Source organism: Pimephales promelas, chromosome 13 (genome assembly GCF_988280905.1).
Source record: "Pimephales promelas chromosome 13, fPimPro1.hap1.1, whole genome shotgun sequence".
Lineage (NCBI taxonomy): Eukaryota > Metazoa > Chordata > Actinopteri > Cypriniformes > Leuciscidae > Pimephales > Pimephales promelas.
In genome coordinates, this window is record NC_142781.1 from 25,243,289 (window position 1) to 25,264,878 (window position 21,590).

Sequence of the window (21,590 nt, forward strand, 5' to 3'; positions counted from 1 at the left end):
AAATATTTTGTAACATTATAAATATTTGTTGTGTCATGTTTAATGTACTATGCTCTTGCTAAAAAGTACTAAGTATTAATTAACGTCAGTATTCATTTTTTTTATTATTATTTTATTAGTAGGCTATTGATAACAAAAAATTGTACTGACCTCAAGCTTTTAATCAATTAAAAAGATTAAATCTTCTATATGGATTAATTCATTCATTCATTAAATTAAAACTGTGTGCCGACATATAGCGCAACTGCCCGAGTTCGTTTCCCGATCCTGTTCCACTCTATTTACTTCATCCTTTCCTTTTAAAATCATACTGTCCTGTCCAAGAAAAGGCACAAAAAGGCCAAAAACATAATTAAAAAATTTTAATAAAAACTACAGTAAATCGATACAATGATCCCATGACGGGAACCCCTAAAAGGTCCCGACAGAGCCCTTTAAGATTCTATTTAGAACCTTTTCTTTGTGAAGAGTTTAGTATAAAATTAATAATACTATTAATTATTATAAAAGTAAACTTTTATTGCTTAGTGTTAACATAGTAACATGCCCAAGCTTAATAAGGGAGGCACTAGAATGCTATTCTGTAAAAAAAAAAACGGGGGGAAAAAAAAAATTGTCACATTTCAATGCTTTCACAATCAGCTTTTTGGAGGAGCAACTGCCTACCTGAAGAAATTGCCTTGGGAGTGAACACACCTTCACTGAAGCAAGCACTAAAGGAAATGCTTGGCTCTTTGTTTGCCCGGCAGGTTATGAGAGATAATGAATGTGGAGAGGCAGTCGTTCACTCATAAAGAGCTCCCATTGGCAGGTGGGGGTGAAATACCAGTGAAGTCCAGTCTCATTCTCCCCCTGCACAGGAAAACAGAAGGACGGTCATATATTTTTTCTCTTGGACACTTTTACAGCCTTTGTTATGAGCGAGGACCAGCTTGTTCTAACAATTGAACACATACTAATGTCATATGTTAGAGCACGAGTGATCTGTTAAGACAGCATGTAGACAATATGGCGCATAAAACTGTGAGTAAAAGTGTGTTTATAGACATGCATGCAAAAACATGCGGATACAACGGCATCCATTTCATGGCACATAAAAATGATAATATGAAAACATGTACAGCGTAAAAAAATGAATTTAACAATTTAAAAATTTTATACAATTTAATCAAGGCATATTGATCTTAATATTCTCATGTGCATCCTCCTACTACCGGTAATTATAATTTCTCAATCTGATGCTGATGTTCATTGATACTTTTAAATGGTAACAGGTCTTATCTAACAGGTCTATCCAATGTCTTGAAGCCAAACCAGCACTGCATTTAAAAGGGAAATACCAAGACAGTGGGCCAGACGATATCAGCCTAGAGCGCAGTGAGTGAATGTGTGGGATAACCGCATTAGGGAGATTTGATACCACTGTGGTTTGTAATCCTTTTGAAGTGAGATCCTTTTTCCAGCAGTGGTCGAAACACAATCCTCAGTTACAGACCCTGGAAGTGATGGTCTTTTTTTACCCTTATTCAGGGAAATTTTGGAATGCTATTCAAAATGAGGCGTAAAAAAAGAAAAAAAGAAAAAGAAAAAAAAAAGTGGAGCTCAAATTCAACAAGAGGATGTGTTGCTGTTATATAGGAAATGAATGGATCAGAATGCACTGTAGATCGGAATTATACAATACATTGTAGTCTTATATTTCTGATGTATCCTATATTTACAACACTGAAAAGCATTTTATGGAAACACAAGAAAAAGAACCTTCAAGTCAAACTGAGTTGAACTGAACTAAATGGAATTATATATAATGTAAATTAAATTCCAGACAAATCATTTAAATTGTAGAAGGAAAAACGGTCATGTAAACCCATCTAACAATAAAATTAAAAATTATAATAAAATAAACCCACAACCCTACAGAAGATATGGTTTGGATGGACGAATGGATGGATATATAGATGGATGGATGGTTAAAAAAGACTTGAAATTAAACTGAATTTAATTAAAATGTAATCTAAATCGACTTTCCAGTAAAACAACATGAATGTTGTAGAGAGAGAGAAATAAGGAATATAAAACAACAAAGAATAACAATAACTTAGCATTAATTGGAAAGCATTGGATACAGATTAATAGATCATGTATAGAACATGAACTGTATATCTTTCCTATAAAATTCAGCATAATTAAGCTGATGACAAACACTCTGCCTACTTCAATTAGCACACATGGGCCTCACCTTACATGCAACCTAACCTCAGTGCCAACATTTGTGTGTGTGTGTGTGTGTGGAGGGGGCCTACTTTGGTTGAGGTGCACATGAGATTCACAAAGCCCTCAACACATCAAGTAAAAGAAAAGGGCCACCAATGCAGGAATTGGGGACCATGGGAGTTTTTGTGGGACTTCGAAATCACCCCAACCCACCCCACCCCATTCTTCTTCAAAGTGCACACCGGCAGCTGAGGGGCGTGGCCCATTGAGAGAGGGCTGGATTTAGGCCTTTGTCCCTCTGGCTTCAGGGGCAAGTGACATCTTGAACGCTTCAAGAAGATTAAATAGCAAAGCCCAGTCGGAAACAGAGAGAGAGAGAGAGAGAGAGAGAAAGCAAGGGACAGAGAATAAAGAGGAGAGAGGTAGAGAGAGGAATAGTGAGGGTGGGACCCAAGGGTTTGTAAATGTCTGTTGGGGAAATGGAGAATTGGAGAAATGGATTCGGAGAGGAAAAGGGGAATGTTGAGGAGAAAATAGGATAATGAGAAGAGGAGAGGAAAAGAGTGGCCTCAATGAATAGGATTAGACTGGTCTCACCGTAAGGAGAGAGGGAGAGATGGAGAGAAGGAATGTAGGAAGAACATGGAGAGGATGGAGGACTGTGTGTGTTCATCTCGTACACTTCACATCACATATACAATGCATGATGGGAGGTACTTGACACAATGGTCTACACCATACTAAGTCTTTAATAACAGCGAGAGTTTTTTTTAAATACCCTGCGAGAAACAGCTGCTAATTAAACAATTATGAAAGAGATTTCTGAAATGAGCATTAAGTGTGCAGTTAAAGTTAATACTAATTGATCATCGCAACATGATATGGTGACGTATCTCATTAGACTGATTAATCAGCATACCATGCAATTATTTTCGTTATTTTGACAGCTTATAGTAAAAATAAATGTAAAAAAATACTAAAAATATTGAATAATTAAAACACAATTTGAAATACCTACAAAAACAGTTAAGCATATTGTTTTTAATAAAAAAGAAAGATACACAAGCTTCTATTTAAATGAATCTCATATTATATGTAAAAAATATATTAATAAAATTAATAATATTAGTAATAATATATTAAAATATTATATTTTTTTACATATATGAGGTTCATATATATATATATATATATATATGCCTATTCTTATAGGATTTTAAAACATTTTATAAGTACTACTCTACCATTCCAGTCAGATTATTTTTGAAGAAAATGAATATATTTATTCAACTCCGATGCAAAAAATCAAAAATTATAATGTTGCAAAAGATTTCTATTTAAAACACATTTTCATCTATTCATCAAAGAATCCTGCACAAAAATTCAGCTTGCCATCACAGAAATAAAAAGAAACTTTAAAATAAATTAAAATAGAAAATAGTTCATAGAAATGGTAAGAATACTATTATTGTTTTCACTGAAGTTTTGATCAAACAAATGCAGCCTTCAAAACATACAAAATCTTACATACCCCAAACTTTTTGAATGGTAAAATATATAACAAATATAAAAATAAAGCTTATAATAGGAGCTGAGACAAAAAAGTATCAAGCAAATTTTACTAAATGGCATCTTTTATGCATCACTTCAGGTATCTTAGAAAATAACCTGATCTTTCACCCTCCTCTCTTTCTCTTTCTTTAACTCTCTCTTCTTCTCTGCACACTCAAAAACCATCAACACAGAGAACTTGCCACAATCTTCCACATTTGAAAGTTACAAGCCTACACTAACACTGTATGTGGTTTTTTTCATTGTAGAGGATGTTGTAGGCTCCTGGGCCGTACTGTTAAAAACGCCCCATCCCGTAGCAGAACACTTTTATCCTTTATGCGTGGGTCAGTGGGCGCCCCCTGGGGGGAAACAACCCCCAGGATTAATGATATGCGTGGCATGCATTGTGTGACCCCCGTGGGGTGTGGGGGTGATGCGGGGTTGGGTTATCTAAACTCCCCCTCATCCCCCCCAGCAAAGCCAGTCAACCTGCAAAAGAAATTCAAGAATGTGCATCGGAATGCATCTGTAAGTGACCGTCGTTATGAGGCACAGAGACACAAATTGGAGTTCAATAAATGAATGACCATTGAATCTGTCATTGTCTTTACTATTGAGTCAAGTACAAGTGGACAAGGATCTTTATACATGAGAAAATCATTATACATGATTGTTATGTTAAATAGCGAGTTAATTGCCTATTTGTATATTTGTTATGGGATTTTCCAAATACATTTTTTTTGTTCGTTTTTCACCATAAACAAATGAATACTAAAAAAAATAGTAACTATGGCATGTAAAATATCTAGAATTTACATTTAAAATAAGAAAGAAAGACACACAAACCTCTCTATGATTGACTAATCCTAAGATTTTTTAAATATTTATTAAAAATTATATAATTATATAAAAATTATGTTTCATTGATTCATAAAATGATACCAGAAATAATAATTCTCACATGTCACTGTGAGAATTATGGGAAATGTGCCAAGCATTTATGTGTTAAATCCCTAGCTTCGTGTCCCTATAGAATAACCTGTGTCCCGAATCCCGATAGCATATTCTGAGGGGTTTGCATTGTACACTGGTACACATTATTAATGAATTCACACTTAAAGCCTTTCATGTTTTCTCCTCCTGTCACTCTCTCAGCATCCCTCCATCAGAGACCCCTCGTTCCGGTTGAAAAAGAAGAGTAGGAGAGAAAAGGGGGCTTCACTTCACATCCAGTGCAGCATGAAAAACGGGTTCCTTCCCTTCACATGCAAATCTAGCATTACATAACTAGACAATCTGCTTGGGAGTCTAAAACTCACACGTAGCTTTGACACACACACACATACACGCACAGTGAATGATGCCTTTATCCTGAATGTAAACATAGCCATTTTAGTTATTTGTAAAAAAAAGGTCAGACAAAGGAAATTGAGTAACACTGAGCTGAGATCAGCTTTAAAGCAGATTAATATAATATACTAGATCAAAAACAGAGAGAAAAAATATATGGTGCTTTCTGTGATAAATTGAAATATTTGTTAAATAGACACAAACAGAGCTTTCCCTGGACTTCTTTTGATTTTATTAATGCAAATTTCTATAACCTAACTCTTAACCCTACATTTTTTTCTGAATTTAATTTTTTAAAGATATGTTTTCTATATGTTTATTGAACAAATTTCTTCTTTTCAATGACATTTTGAGATGTCCTAAATTGGAAAAACATTCTAATACTGATGATGATATTTTCCAATTGCACTGTAAATAATGATATGATAAGTAAGTCGTGGCAACTTATGTTTTTCTGTAAATCAAAATGATTTAAGCAATTTCAACTTTTACAGGATTCAACTATTTTTTTAAAGGGGTCATGAATTGAGAAATCCTTGATCTTTTGAAATGTATGAGATCATTGTACTATGAAAACATCCTGTAAGTTTTAGAATTCAAAACTTCCTTGTTAGTCCAAAAGCAGCTTTAAAAATAAAAAAGCTCAGAAAACGACTTGTTTCGGATTTTGTCACATTATGGCATACTAGTGTGAAGAAAGACCACCTCTGCTAAATAAAATCAACACCTACTTCTACATCATATCATGTTTAGCCCCACCAACTGGGCTGTCAGTGAGATGAGAACAGAAGAGAAATACAGGATCACTGGAGTATAAAATAACTTTACACTCGAAAAAAAAAAATGTTTGGTTGAAACTGTTGGGTCATTTTTTTGGGTTTTATTTTCCATATGTAATGGGACATTGGAGAGGGAAAGCAATCTCTACGATATAGCTGTGTTTACCAGGAAAATATACATAATCGTGATTTTAACCACCTATAAAGAACACACAGGATTGTGGTTTTTGAGGGCCTGGGACGTGAATACCAAAACTACAAAAGCTTTCTTTCAATCTTTAAGCAAGAATCTTAAAAAACATTAAAAGACTGACTGTAGGAGCAGGTTGACACAAAAAAAAACACTGAAGACGTCAAACATGAAAAGGAGACGGAGGCTTACCAATGGCAGGGAAAGCCAGCTTAATGAGCACAAGGCTCCTATACCACCCTGTGCACAGGTCTCACCACAACACATACCTGTAGTTGGATAGTTTTGGTGTTACCCAGCCGTTGGGTTAGTGGCTGGGTAAATCTCACTGACAGTTGCAGCCATAGTTTTACCTTGAATTCATTTATTTTAATTCGTAATAATACTGAATATTATTCATTTGGTTGTTAAAATATGTTCTCAGAAGTACTTTGTATTGTTTGTTTATGTGCAGGTTATAAGGAGCCGGTCACGATATCTTTTGGTTATGAGAAACGCGGTCCACAACTGCCCTGTCGAACAGCGACCCATCACCTGCTCAGATTTCGGCAACACACTGCAGCACTATAAACAAAGAATAAACGAAAAATGAAAGAAGTGGAGAAGAGAGAGAACTTTGAAAACTGGCTGTTCGTTGGCATGAGAAAATACGTGAAATATGGCTGTTTTTAAAATGTAAGTTGTTATATATTTAACTTTTAAAAAGCAATTTAGTTTAATAAGCTGTATAATTGTTGAGTTGTCATTCTTTTCTTCCCTTTTTTACTCATACACATACATGTAGTTTAAACTCTTGCCTGAGTTGTTACTCTAGTAATTCTGTGTGTGATTTTAATTTTCAATGTATTTTGGGTTAATTTTAAGTCAGCAATATTGTAATTTTTAAATCAATAGATGAGTTACAAAAAAAAAAAAAAAAACAGCATGTTGGGTCAAACATTTCACCCAATAGGCTGGGAAAAACAACCCAACACTGAGTTTGTCCAATTTTGCCACAGTGCTGGGTTGCCAAACCACCTAAATTGGTGAAAGTGGTTTTCAACTATGGGAATGTTTGAGAAGAGCATTATTTGTTTGGAACAATTTACTGTATATTCTTTGTAAATCCGTCACGATTTCAGTGCAGGCTTTGGAAACAGACTTTTACTGTAAGATATGGACCCGACGACAGTAATGCCACAACATGTAAGTAACTGTATTAATTCTAATGCCTGATCTGTGATCAGTGATTTCTGATATGAAATGGTACAGTCAGACATTCTTTGTCTCAAAATAGTTGCATTGCTGTTTATGCCAGCCCATTCTCACCCCCAAGGCGTCACTTAACTGACGCCTTGGGAAGCATTTGGACATGCTTCAATATCTGACGCTTTAGGCGCCCTTTAGCGTCAGTTAGATGACGCCCTAGGATCGCGTGTACCCTACCCCCACCCCACACCTAAACCTAACCGCGTCCTCTAACTGACGCTTTCCTTTAGCGTCAGTTAGATGACGCCGTAGGATCGCGTCATGTAAGTGACGCTAAAGGGCGCCTAAAACGTCAAATATTGAAGCATGGTCAAAGGTGACGCCGTGGGGTGAGAATGCATTGTTTATGCGTCAGTAATGCAAGCCAGTGACTAAACGGTCAACTTCACATTGCTTCTCTTAGTAGCATGAAAATCTGTCATTTAAATTGATTAAATTACAGAGAGTGATCAAAGAAGAATCTCCATGTTAGGGTTTTTCACAACTTCTGTGGACAAATCTTTCCTCAAACTTTAGATACATAAAGTTTAGATGCTTCTGGATGGGATGCAGAGAGTGGATAATGGGGTAATTGGATGAGTCAATGACTCTGCATGCTTTAAAAGAAGATGACGCCTCCCTCCACTGTGCCTTTCATCTCCTAATTATTTATTCATCCTTTTATTTTTGGATGAATGCTCATGTACCTCCTGTCTGTCTGTCTGTCTGTGTCTGTCCTTTGGCAACTCTCCTGATGAGATGGGACATCTCGCTCTCTATGATTTTTAGAAGTCTGATTACGGTTGATTTGAATGATATTTTAAATGTTAATGGTTTAATACCCCATCAATTAACAAGCATCAATAACCATTTGCAGATGTCAGGCTTTTACAAATGTTACAAAGATGTATGTGACCGGCAAAGTTTACTGTTTTAGTGCAAATGTTGATTGACAGGTAAGTAGGTGGTCCCTTGCTGTAACGTCTGGGACGCATTAGCTTATCTGTTTATCAGGACGCATTAGTGTGTACACTACAATGTGATGTGGTCATGATTGGATCACAAAACATTTTAGGCCAGATTTACATGCGTCCGAAATGAAATTCGATGATCTTAAACTGAGTGACGTTGAACTACGTTTATTCGTAATCACTTTAAGGTCGTTTTGATGTGTCAGTTTTGGGTAAATAGACTTTCAATGGAGGACAAAAATCTCTCAGATTTGCATTTATGGGATTGGAACAACATGAGGGCGAGTACTGATGACAGAATTTACATTTTTGGATGAATTTATCCCATTAAAATCTCTCAGTATTTGTGCGACATAGGCATACAAATCAGAAAATCAACAGGAAAATTCTCTCCATCTCTCATTGAGCTTTAAATGAACATGACTTTCTAGAGACTAACAGAAACAAGAACTACAGTATGTGTTAAGTGTACACCTCTATCTGAATTGAAGAGTTTTGTGCTCTCTAGTCTGAGGATGAGTTTGCATGTGTGTGTTTACGTGAGTGAGTTTGTGCTTTCTCCCTGGTCTCGTTTGATCCGGCGTGTGTCAGTCTGAAGCCCAGAACATATCAAGTTACCGGGAGTAAGAGGAACCTCTTTCACACAGTGCCGTTCAAAGCGCCGTCGCCAATCAGCCAGCCGTTTCAGACCCCTCTGTCTGTGGCATCAGGAAATGGGACTGAATTTGATGGAGGTCTGATTTTTTTTCTCTCCCCGCACCGCCTTTTATCTCCCTAAGCTTTGGATTGTAATCATTACACATCAGGTCAACAGACAGCACCAATGCACTGATTACACTGGGCAACAGTTAATAGAGAGAGAGATGTTGGGAAAGGAAAGGGGTTGTGGCAAGAATGACTTTCTCATTGGTGAGCGACAGATGAGATTTTCAGCCTCAGACGCACTCGCAGAAGACTAATCATTCTGACCGCATAAGCAATCCCATCTGACGAGACTTTAACACAAAACACACGTGGAGAACTAACACATAGCGCATACAGAAAACACAAAAAAATTGTGGTGGGAAATTGATGCGGTGGTTGTGACAAGATTTGATTTTTTAAAACTGTGAATCTAGAACCGCTATAAGCCGGTTCTTTTTATTGAATTAAAGACATTTAGCAGGATCAGTGATTGAACGGATGATTTTTATACGTCAATTCTTTGTAATGAATCAAAAACATATAACCATTATAGTCTTGAAGAGATGACTCTCTTCTGAATCAGTTATTTTCAGTGAATCAAAAATGAACAACGCCTCAGAGTATAGACAAACCTATTCTTGAACAGATGATTCTCATGAGTCTGTTCTTTTCAATGGATCAAAAACACGCAATGCCTCAATGTTGTACAACTAATTCTTGAACAGATGATTTTAATGAGTAGACCTTTTTAGTGAATCAAAAACGTAACATGACCAGTGTGATACAACAGATTCGAATGGATGACCAATAAGTCGTTCTTTTTAGTGAATCAAAAACATAACTTTAGCAAAGTGGTCCAACCGATTCTTCAATGGATGACTCTTATGAGTCGGTTCCTTCAACAGGATCAAAAACGTATAACGTTACCACCAGTATAGTCCAACTGATTCAAGAATCACTTTTTTAGTGAATCACAAGCCTGCAGCATGACTGCTATAGCCGAACCGATTCCTGAACAATTCTCTTATGAGATTTTGAGTGAATCACACGAACCCAAAACTTACAACCTTCCTTATGTTATAGGCTACTTAAAGTTTGTGTAGTTACTTACTGGTTGGATATGATTATTCATTCTGAACCTATAATCCTTACGCAGTAGGTTAGATATTTTAGCTCCAAAATCCTCTCTGTAAAAACAATTTACTCTAACATGAAAATGAAACATTTTTGAACCTGGCTTAAGAATTCTGTTCTGGACATGTATGCAAATTAGTGCATTTTTAATTACATAATGCCTCATTTGAATATTTAAAATAACATATATGACCCTAAACTTTTGAATCGTAATGTATAATCAAAATGAACTCCCCATTTGGAATTGCATTCTTCTCTTATTTACAGAATCCTTAATGGAATCACAAGGAACCAAATCATTGAACAAGAATCTAAATCGTTAATTGCCTAATTACAAAACACGCAGACAAAATGCTTGACCACAGGTCATGTTTCCTCAGTATCACATCAATATTCCATTTAACAGTTATTTGATACAATCCCTACTGCAAACCTTTCATAAAGTGATGGGGGAAAAAATGGCAAAAAAAAAAAAAAAAGTGGGGATGTAAATGCGAGCGTGCCATGTGTGTGTCAGGCTGGAAGCGCATCACAGACACAAAAACAACATGCCAACCCTGAGTGGCCGTATCTGGGCAACCCTGCCACACAGCGCCTGGCGCCCTCCTCCTCCGCTCCTTTGTGCCAGGGCCAGCGCCACGTCAACTTCACACCACCGCACACCATGGCCCGTGCGCCACCAGAGAGAGGGGCAATGTGGGATACGTCTCAATCCGCGGGGTGGTGCCTCCCCCCTGCGCCGGCTCTCCTCCCTCCTGATCCCCTTCTCCCGCTGTTCTCCCTCCTCTCGTCTCTTCCACTGTCAGTGTGTCTTAAGAACGCTCTCATCCTCTCATCTCTTTCTTCCCGTCTCGTTTTCTCACTGTCATTCACACTGTATCTCTCTCATCGTCCCTCCCCCAACCTCCAAATGACTCCCTCTCTCCCTCAGCCTCCCACTCGTCTGACTCTGCCCCTCGCTCTGTCTTTTTATCTTCCTCTCTTTCTCCCATACCATTTCTCTATCTTTCCTCGTGTCTGTCTTTCTGCCTGACAGATCAGAGGGGCATAAGCTTCTTTCTTTCAGACCACAGGAGTCCTCAAAACCTCCCCTGACAGAGAACAACGCAGTGAACCTCCCACCGCACACACACACACACACACTTTGTAAACCCGTCTACAGAAAGGTGAAGGATTCACATGAAAGAATAAATGAGAACAGTAACTCAATTTTGAATTTAATGTAAACACAAAGAGAAGTGAATAACATAATTAGTCTTTGAATAAGAAAGATCAGTCCGTAACTGTCATTTTGATCAATCAGTCAATGTGTGCGACAGCCAGACTAAATAAAACACAAAAATAAAAGTTTTCCGGTTATTTTATTATATGGGCAATTCTTCATTTAAAAGGTATGACTTAAACTTAATGTGAAAACATGCATCAATCCCTCAAAAAAAAAATGCTGGGTGGGTTGTTTCAACCCATGTTTGGGTCAAATATGCAAAAACCCAACTGTTGGTTTAAATTTTTTAATTACATTTTTAAACTCAAGAGTTGGTTAAACAACAACCCAGCATTTTTTAGAGATTAAATACCATGATCATCTGATCATGGCCATAATATATATATATATATATATATATATATATATTTTTTTTTTTTTTTTTTTTTTTTTTTTGTGGGAAAATCTAAATAAGCTGCACACACTCTAAAAAATGCTGGGTTGTTTCAACCCAATTTTGGGTAAAATATGGACATACCCAGCCATTGGGTTAATTTTTTTAATTACATTTTTAACCCAACATTTGGGTTTGTCCATATTTTACCCAAAATTGGGTTGAAACAACCCAGCATTTTTTAGAGTGCAAGTTTGCTAGAGGAAAACTTTCAATTTACACTCTAAAAATGCTGGGTTGTTTCAACCCCAATTTGAGTCAAATATGGACAAACCCAAATGTTGGGTTAAAAATGCAATAAGAAATATACAGTTAAAAATTTAAAGTTGAAGTTAAAATTTTTAATTACATTTTTAACCCAACATTTGGGTGAAAACAAGCCAGCATTGTTTAGAGTGTATAAAATAGAAAGAAATGTTCCATTCATAAGTATATATTCGAATCTGAGAGTGTTGAATTTGTGTGTGTGTGTGAGAGAGAGATATCAGACTGTGATGTCAACTGTGATGTGACAGCATCCAGCTTTCTCTCAGTCTCTCCTTTTGTTTCTCCCTACATGTCTCTGTCTCCACAACTAAACTGAATCCCACATAGAGTCCCGGTAATTGATTTCATTATTGAGTTTTATCAGAGTCAGGGACTGCAGATGGGCTGATTCTGTTCAGTTCATTTGATCAGCGATGATGGTGGTTCATCGCTGTGCCAGATCCTCTCTTACCAGATGCCACACGACAGTTGGCCATGAACAATACGAACTGGCAGCCAGGCCTAAAGTCTGTCTCTGTTCATTCAAAATGAATGCTGTCTGGCGGAGACACTATAGAAATGTGTTTGTTTGTGTGTGGTTCAGAGCAACTTTTGCTCAAGGCAGAAAGAGATTAGGCTGTACTTCCTCTGTGAATAGCAAAGAGCTACGGGTCAGACATGCTCCTTGATCGATATCAAGACGTATCTGTCAAAACATACAGGTTAGCTTATGTGTGCGTGTGTCTGTCTAAATAGAGGAGAGGCTAATTGCACATAAGATTATGGGCTCTTTCTCTCAAGGAGGGGAAGTATTTGAACGACACACCCTTCTGACATTGAGACTGACCCCAGTGACCCCTGCTTTAGAGGCCCTAAAGCATGCAAAACAAGCAGGGACTTTTCACCACCTCATTTGAATCATCACTCATAAACGACGACCAAAAACACTAAGGGGGCAGGAAAAAACTTTTATATCAGCAAAAAAACAAGCTGAGAACAATTCTGAAACCTAAGTGAGAAATAATACAGATTTTAAAAATGTAAAAGTGACATCAAAAAGTATTTAGTAAATAAAAATGGTGGAATGCCATTACTTTAAACATCACAAGCAAACTTTCCAAGTCAAAACAAAAAAAAAAGTGCCTCTATTATGCTTTTTTGATTATTACTTTTATATAAAAACTACAGTTAAAGCAACCCGATCTCACAACCAAGTCGTACGAATTCGACGGATGATTAAAAAGTGGCTAATTCGTAACAATTCATACGACCTCACTCGTACGAATTAATACTTTTTTGCTAAATCGTACATATTTTACGAATTGGCCAATTCATATGAATTCGAACGAATGACCTACCCCTTACCCCGCCCCTAAACTTCACCATCACGTGGGTTTAGACAAATCGTACGAATTAGTACGAGTGAGGTCGTACGAATTAGTACGAATTAGTACGAATTAGACACTTTTTAATCATGCGTCGAATTCGTACGAATTGGTCGTGAGATAGTGTTGGTTAAAGAGAGTTCCCTTACCTTTGGTCTGAGAGAGGCGCCACACACACACACACACTCATACCAAACAAGCACACACAACTCACTGAAGTGCCCTAAAGCTGGCTTGCTTTTCCATCACGGAAATTTACAAGATTCTGAAATATTTTAAATGGAAAATTGGAGGCCTTTAATCAAGGAAACTTAAATGCAGCTGGGTGAGGGAGCAACGCTGCAACAGACTCTCTCTCAACATCATTCCAAAGCTGCGATTAAAGAATAAAATGTGGAAAGAAAGTGTGGACTGAGTTTTATAGATCTATCCTTCTAGCAAGCATTTAGAGGTCATTCGGTGCGTGTATGTGTGTGTCTAGAGATGTAGTTTACTCGGGACAGGTTTTTTTGTCAGAGCAACTAACATCCCAGAAGCCGAAGTGTCAGCAGAATTGAGCTCGCATGTGTGTTTCTGCCCTTTTGGCATAGTCAGCTCATGCTCTCTCGCTCACTCCGGAGCGGAGTGAAAAAACAAAACAAAAAACACTGTGTCGGGACATTTTCCATACATCTCCTTTCCCCAGTGACCCACAACTGAATGTCACTTACACACACAAACAGAAACTCACAATCATTGATCCGAAACAGTTATTCAAAACAATGAATAACTGCAGCATTTTTGTGTTTTCCGTGTTTTAAAATGCAATCTGGTTTAACTAAGTATGTCATTCTCTTCAGTGCAAAAAAAATAAATGTAAGTAATTAAATATTCACAAAATTATTATCTTCTGGAAAGCATTGGGTGGCATCTTCATGTACATTTTTAATCCATCATGGAGGCAGTAAATCCTCAAATAAATGAGTAATATAATCAGCCATATACAGTGCCCTCCACAATTATTGGCACCCCTGTTTAAGATGTGGTTGAGGACTTTTAAAAATTCTCCCTTTTTTTTAAACAACATAGAACCCAAATGCAAAAAAAGAGAAAAATCCAACCTTTTATTCAAGTACATTACTTTGGTGGTAAAAAAAAATGTAAAAATTTAGAAAAATAAAAACTTCAAATCCTGTGTCCCACAATTATTGGCACCCCTAACAATTCCGCTGAAAAATGTAATTGATTTTTAAAAATATATATATTTTCTGTAGTTGCTAATGTTGGTCAGGATATCTAGGAACTTTTAATTAGTAATTCATGACTTCCTATTTCCCTGGGGTATAAATATGACATGACACAGAGGCCTAATTCTCTTACCCATTTGTAAACATGGCAAAGACAAGAGAACACACCATTCAAGTAAGGCAGATGTGTGATGACCTTTATAAGTCAGGCAATGGCTACAAGAAAATAGCCACTCACCTTATATTGCCCATATCTAAAGTTAGAGGAATCATTGGGAAGTTTAAAACAACAGGAACAGTGACAAACAAGGCTGAAAGAGGTCCCAAGTTTATCTTGCCACAACGCACTGTGAGGAGGATGCTAAGAAAAGTAAAAAAAAGTCCTAAGCTCACTGTCACAGAATTGCATCAAATAGTGGCATCTTGGGGTCACAAAATCTCCAAAACAACCATCAGACGCTCTCTACATGCCAACAAGATGTTTGGGAGGCATGCTAGGAAAAAGCCTTTTCTCACTAACACTGACAAACGTAAACGTCTGGAGTTTGCCAAGCGGCACTGGGACTTCATCTGGGATCGTGTGCTTTGGTCAGATGAGACTAAGATTGAGCTTTTTGGCAACAAACACTCTAAGTGGATCTCGTGTAAAACAAAAGATGTGTATGCCGAAAAGTACCTCATGCCCACCGTGAAGTATGGTGGAGGATCTGTGATGCTGTGGGCCTGTTTCTCTTCCAAAGGCCCTGGGAACCTTGTTAGGGTGCATGGCATTATGAACGCTTTGAACTACCAGGACATTTTAAATAAAAACCTGATGGCCTCTGCCAGAAAGCTGAAGATGGGTCGTCATTGGGTCTTTCAGCAGGATAATGATCCAAAACGTGTGGCAAAATCTACACAAAAATGGTTCAGTCACAAACTCAAGGTCCTCCCATGGCCATCTCAGTCCCCAGACCTCAATCCAATCGAAAACCTGTGGGGTGAGCTAAAGAGGAGAGTGCACAAGAGAGGGCCCAGGATACTGGATGATCTAGAAAGATTTTGCAAAGAAGAATGGTCAAAGATCCCTCTCTCTGTGTTCTTCAATCTTGTGAAATGTTATAGGAGGAGATTAAGTGCTGTCTTGTTGGCAAAAGGGGGTTGTACAAAGTATTAACATCAGGGGTGCCAATAATTGTGGGACACATGATTTGAAGTTTTTATTTTTTTAAATTTAAAAAAAAAAATTTACCAGCAAAGTAATGTACTTAAATAAAAGGTTGGATTTTTCTCTTTTTTTGCATTTGGATTCTATGTTGTTTAAAAAAGAGGGAGAATTTTTAAAAGTCCTCGACCACATCTTAAACAGGGGTGCCAATAATTGTGGAGGGCACTGTATATAGCCAGATGCAAAAGTTATTTATTTCCAAAAGAGGTCTCGTATATGCTCACCAAGGCTGCATTGATTTGATCAATACAGCAAAAACAGTGATATTGTGAAATATTATGGCAATTTAAATTCAACCCTTTTCCATTTTAATACATTTCAAAATGTAGATTATTCCTGTGCTGGCAAAGCTGAGTTTTCAGGACCCATTACTCCAGTTGTGCTGGTTAATATTTTTGTGGGAACAATGATGATTTTTTTTTAGGTTTCTTTGATGAAAGGCCAAATAGAAAGTTCTAAAACAGCATTGATTTGAAATAAAAATCTTTTGTGACAATATAAAAGTCTTTACTGTTACTTCTGATCAATTTAAAGGGATAGTTCACTTTTAAATTAATTTTTGATATGTTTTAGCTTACCTCGAGGGCAGTAGTGGAGGAAGTAATGAATCTCAGTACTTAAGTAAAAGTACTGTACAAATAACCAGATAAATATTTACTTTAGTAAAAGTAGAAGTAACACAATGACAACCATACTTAAGTAAAAAGTACCTGATTTTAAATGTACTTTAAGTATTAAAAGTAAAAGTACTTGCATAATAAATCGATTCTCTTAATGACTATTTTCTAATGATTAATAAAACATTTAATTCTAACTCATTCAACCTAATACTCCTATTATGATGTTCAATAATGATGGAAAAAAATTGTTGTCACCATTTCTGAAACAAGCTTGCAATTAGGCAATATAAGCCATATCCTTACTATTTGTTAATAACTATGTTTGGCAGTAAACGCGATTAATTTATGGTGTAATTCTGAACCTCTTGGCTTGCCATAATCCTAACCAAACGTATATTACACACGGTGTGTTTCTTATGCATGTAAAAAACAAATTTTCACGTATAAATTGCACGATAAACACACTGCGTGCGAGACGCATTTAGTTGATGTATCTATGGCAACCAAACGTCACTGGTGAGACAAACGTGCAACGAACGGATCAGATTACGTTTTGGCAGAGGAAAAACTGATCGGAAAATGTAATGAAAATGTAACAGAAGTTGTAGAAATGTAGTGGAGTAGAAAGTATAATAATTGCTGCAAAATGTAACGAAGTAAAAGTAAAAAGTATACACTATTTATTCTACTTAAGTAAAGTAAAGATACATGAAAAATGTACTTAAGTAAAGTAACGAAGTATTTGTACTTCGTTACATTCCACCACTGCTCGAGGGCATCCGAGATGCAGGTGTCTTTGTTTCCACGGTATTTTCAATTTTGATATTTTTAGGTCGAACGGTTCTTGTCTGTCAGTCATATAATGCAGGTCTATGGGGTCCACCTCAAAGAGCATGCACAGAGAAGTACAAATTAAACATAATTTAATGACTCGTAAATCTAAGTACACATTGATGGCCTGAAACGAGTGGCTTGTGTGAGAAAACTAACAGTATTGACATTTTACCTCTTTTTAACCACAGCCACGTCCACGTCGCTTCTGTCTGCGCATGCGCCGGAAAGCACCAGAAATGATCTCTCTCGTGTGTACGTCACTCATTGTTTACACAGATATTACGGAAGTTTTACCTTTCACTGTGAAGATCTAAATATCGAAATCGTCTTCCATTGCGATTTCCTGTATCTAAATATGTTTATAAAATACGAAATCTCTGTGTAAACTCAATGAGTGACATACATGCTCGAGAGATCACTTCCGGCGCATGCGTAGAGAGAAGCGCCAGTGCCTTCAGATCAGTTGGACGTGACTATGATTACAATAGGTAAAAACGATATAAATACTGTTCGTTTTCTCACACAAACCGCTCGTTTCGTGTCTTAGGCCAGCCTTTCTCAAAGTGGGTGCCGCGGCACACTGGGGTGCCCCCTAGCTGTCTCAGGGGTGCCGCCAAAAAATTACGTAGGCTAAAAAAAATTTGAAAAAAAAAACCCCCAGAAAAAAAACAGCTGACATTTCATATATAAATATATTTGAATTTACATTCTTCTTTTTAAACATATGAACATATTAATAAAATTGTAAATTCATTTTAGATAAATATATAAAATTAATCATAAAAAAAATCCGTCTCACAAGACCGAAGCAAGACACACACAACTTGACGCAAGTGACGCAATCCATAGCAACGCGTTATAGCAACACCTCAGACTGACAGAAACGTAAAAATAAACGTGAATTTAGGCCACTTTAGTTACAGCATTATGGATCGTTTTTTGAAAAGAAAATCCCCACAAGAGCCGGGGATTTTTATTTTATTTTATCTGCATCCTGCACTTCATTTGAGTTCTCCTGGTCTGGATTTGTTATTGGGTTCTTGTATTGAGCGGTCCACCTCTTACGGTTTTATGGCATTTGTGTCTCTGATTAATTATTTTGTGAATTACTTTCCAAACCTGTGTTTTTAAAGGTGCTATAAAGTTTTTATTATTATTGTTATTTACAGTTCATATTATGCTCTGTTCATTACTGTTCTGTCTAACTAAACAAGACATTTGCATTTAAATTTGGGTTATGCAGTGTTTTTAAATTATATTTTACACTGGGGTGCCTTGAGATTTTATGCACTTTTGAAAGGTGCCCTGACTGAAAAAAGTTTGAGAAAGGCTGTCTTAGGCCATAAATGTGTACTTACATTTACGAGTCAATAAATCTGTTAATTCACAAAATTCACTGTTAATACTTTTTCAGGTGGACCCCATAGACCTCCATTATATGACTGACAGACGGGAACGGTTCGACCTAAAAATATCAAAATTGAAAATACTGTGGAAAAAAAGACACCTACATCTTGGATGCCCTTGAGGTAAGCTAAAACATATCAAAAATTTATTTCAAAGTGAACTATCCCTTTAATGCCTCCTTGAGTATCCCTTTAATTTTTACCGACTCCAAACGGTAGTGCACTTTCTACATTTTAAAGAGTCAGTTAGTGGGCGCTAAAACAACAACGGCAGCGCATACCAATAAACAGCACTATCAGTGGGTGCAATTTTTACTTTAGTGAATTCCCTCCACCATCTTAAATGGAGTTCTGGCCATTTAAATCTAATCAAGAACCAATAACTGCTCTCTCCCCCATTGTGTTTCCACGCTTACAGCCGCTATCATTATTACTGTAATGTTGTAATTGGCAATGGAGACAGAGAGAGTGCCTTTGTCCACACATCTAGAGCTCCATTATAAATGCATACAGTGTCCAGCAGACCCATTCAACATGTACAGGCAGCCAAAGAGACCAGCAGTCAGCGTGTCAATACATCAGACTCAATTGAAAGAGCTCACATTCATTGTTAGAAATAACTAGGAGCCAAGCAGAGAACAGGCATTTAGATAAGTGGAGTAATTACTGATTTTTGCTTACATAATCTGTGAAACTTGCAAATGAGTGTGATTTTATGCCGTGGGTTATTTTCACAAGTGTTGCATGCTGTGGTTGGCTGTGAAAAGTAGTTGTTTTGAGTTTTACTGTAACTCGCTCACTTTGTTTCTAGGTGCCGTCCTCTCATTTAGGCATTTATGATAAAACTGAAGATGATTCAAATGCAGCCTTGGTTGCGTATTCCGTTACCAATGAAGGCCGAACATTTGAAGGGCAGTGTAATTTATGCAAGTATATAAAGACAGAAATAGGCACATCTAAGGCTAAAGTTGAACATTAAATGATTTAAGCTAAATTAATTGGTGGAATCAATATAGAATTGCCCTGCAAGCTCTAATAATCCCATTTAATGTGTTTTTCTGCTGTTCAAACTATAAATGATTAGATTAGAATTGAATCTGGACCAGAAATTAGATTTGGGCTGCCAGTGTGAACAAAGCTTTCCCCTGACTCAGTCACAGAACTGCACATGGCCAGCACTATTACTCAATATCCACAGAGGAAATCTGATTTGTGATTCAGTGCTCTCAGCACTCATTCATTCACTGAGCTCTTTGTGTATTGACTCCTTCTATTGTGAGCAAATCATGCTCTACAAAACAGAGATGGAAGAAATGTTGTTTCAAGTACAGGTCAGGCAGCTGGAGTTCTGAAAGTACAGCAATATATATGTTGTATATCAGATAAACTTAAATATTATTGACCATGATAGAAGAAAACATCTTGTTACAGAATGCTCTGAGGTAACCTAAGGTCTTCAATTCAGAGCCAGAAACATGAATGAGCTTTAATGGAAACTATGAGAAGTTTTTTTTTATGTTAAACTAATTCAACTAACAACATGATTTGTTGTGTGACTATTACATTTTTTGCAGTGTCTCTTTCACCATTCAAATTTCAATTCAACTCACTGTGTGCAGAGGCCAGTTTAATTCAAATGCACAGTTTATGTTCATGACAGCCACAAGACGGGTACTTCTAATATGCTGCATCACAAGTGTGCTGCAAAACCTCAAACCTCCACAAACACTTTGACAAGTATCATCAGTTAATTTAAGCTATTTATTTTTGTCCCTGCGCGCCGAACGGAGACAGAGTTCACTGCTGATATTCTGAGAGCTTTCTAGTCTCGCGGCTGGCATCACCAGCGCCTTGTATCGCCCAATCAGCGGATGGCGGGCGGACGGATGATGTATTTTGTGATGCGGTTGCGGATGAAATAATAGCCCATCCGTGCACCTCTACAAGAAACACCTGTGAGCAATGATCAGACGATTAACAAATGACACATGGAAGGATCACATGACAATCTGGGAATCACATGACAGACAAGAACAAGGAACAAGACACAAAACCCACAATGTGACACCTGATGCATTCTCTATAAACCTAACTACCTACCTTCCTTCCTTCCTTCCTACTCCTCTTCCTTCCTTCCTTCCTTCCTTCCTACTCTTCCTTCCTTCCTTCCTACTCTTCCTTCCTTCCTTCCTACTCTTCCTTCCTTCCTTCCTACTCTTCCTTCCTTCCTTCCTTCCTACTCTTCCTTCCTTCCTTCCTTCCTACTCTTCCTTCCTTCCTTCCTTCCTACTCTTCCTTCCTCTCTTCCTTCCTTCCTTCCTACTCTTCCTTCCTTCCTTCCTTCCTACTCTTCCTTCCTCTCTTCCTTCCTTCCTTCCTACTCTTCCTTCCTTCCTTCCTTCCTACTCTTCCTTCCTCTCTTCCTTCCTTCCTTCCTACTCTTCCTTCCTTCCTTCCTTCCTACTCTTCCTTCCTCTCTTCCTTCCTTCCTTCCTACTCTTCCTTCCTTCCTTCCTTCCTACTCTTCCTTCCTTCCTTCCTTCCTACTCTTCCTTCCTCTCTTCCTTCCTTCCTTCCTACTCTTCCTTCCTTCCTACTCTTCCTTCCTTCCTACTCCTCTTCCTTCCTACTCTTCCTTCTTTCCTTCCTACTCTTCCTTCCTTCCTACTCTTCCTTCCTTCCTTCCTACTCTTCCTTCCTACCTACTCCTTCTTCCTTCCTACTCTTCCTTCCTTCCTTCCTTCCTTCCTTCCTTCCTTCCTACTCTTCCTTCCTTCCTTCCTACTCTTCCTTCCTACCTACTCCTTCTTCCTTCCTACTCTTCCTTCCTTCCTTCCTTCTTCCTTCCTACTCTTCCTTCCTTCCTTCCTTCCTTCCTACTCTTCCTTCCTTCCTTCCTACTCTT

General features: G+C 37.5%; 1 long non-coding RNA gene across 1 annotated transcript in view; it reads right to left on the reverse strand.

Moving 5' to 3' along the window:
* Positions 1–672: 672 nt before the first annotated feature.
* Positions 673–21,590, reverse strand: part of LOC148976853 (uncharacterized) — a 64,592-nt gene continuing 43,674 nt past the window's right edge. The window contains exon 3 of the long non-coding RNA XR_016145926.1: positions 673–852. This is a non-coding gene — a long non-coding RNA (uncharacterized LOC148976853). The remainder of the gene's footprint in view (positions 853–21,590) is intronic.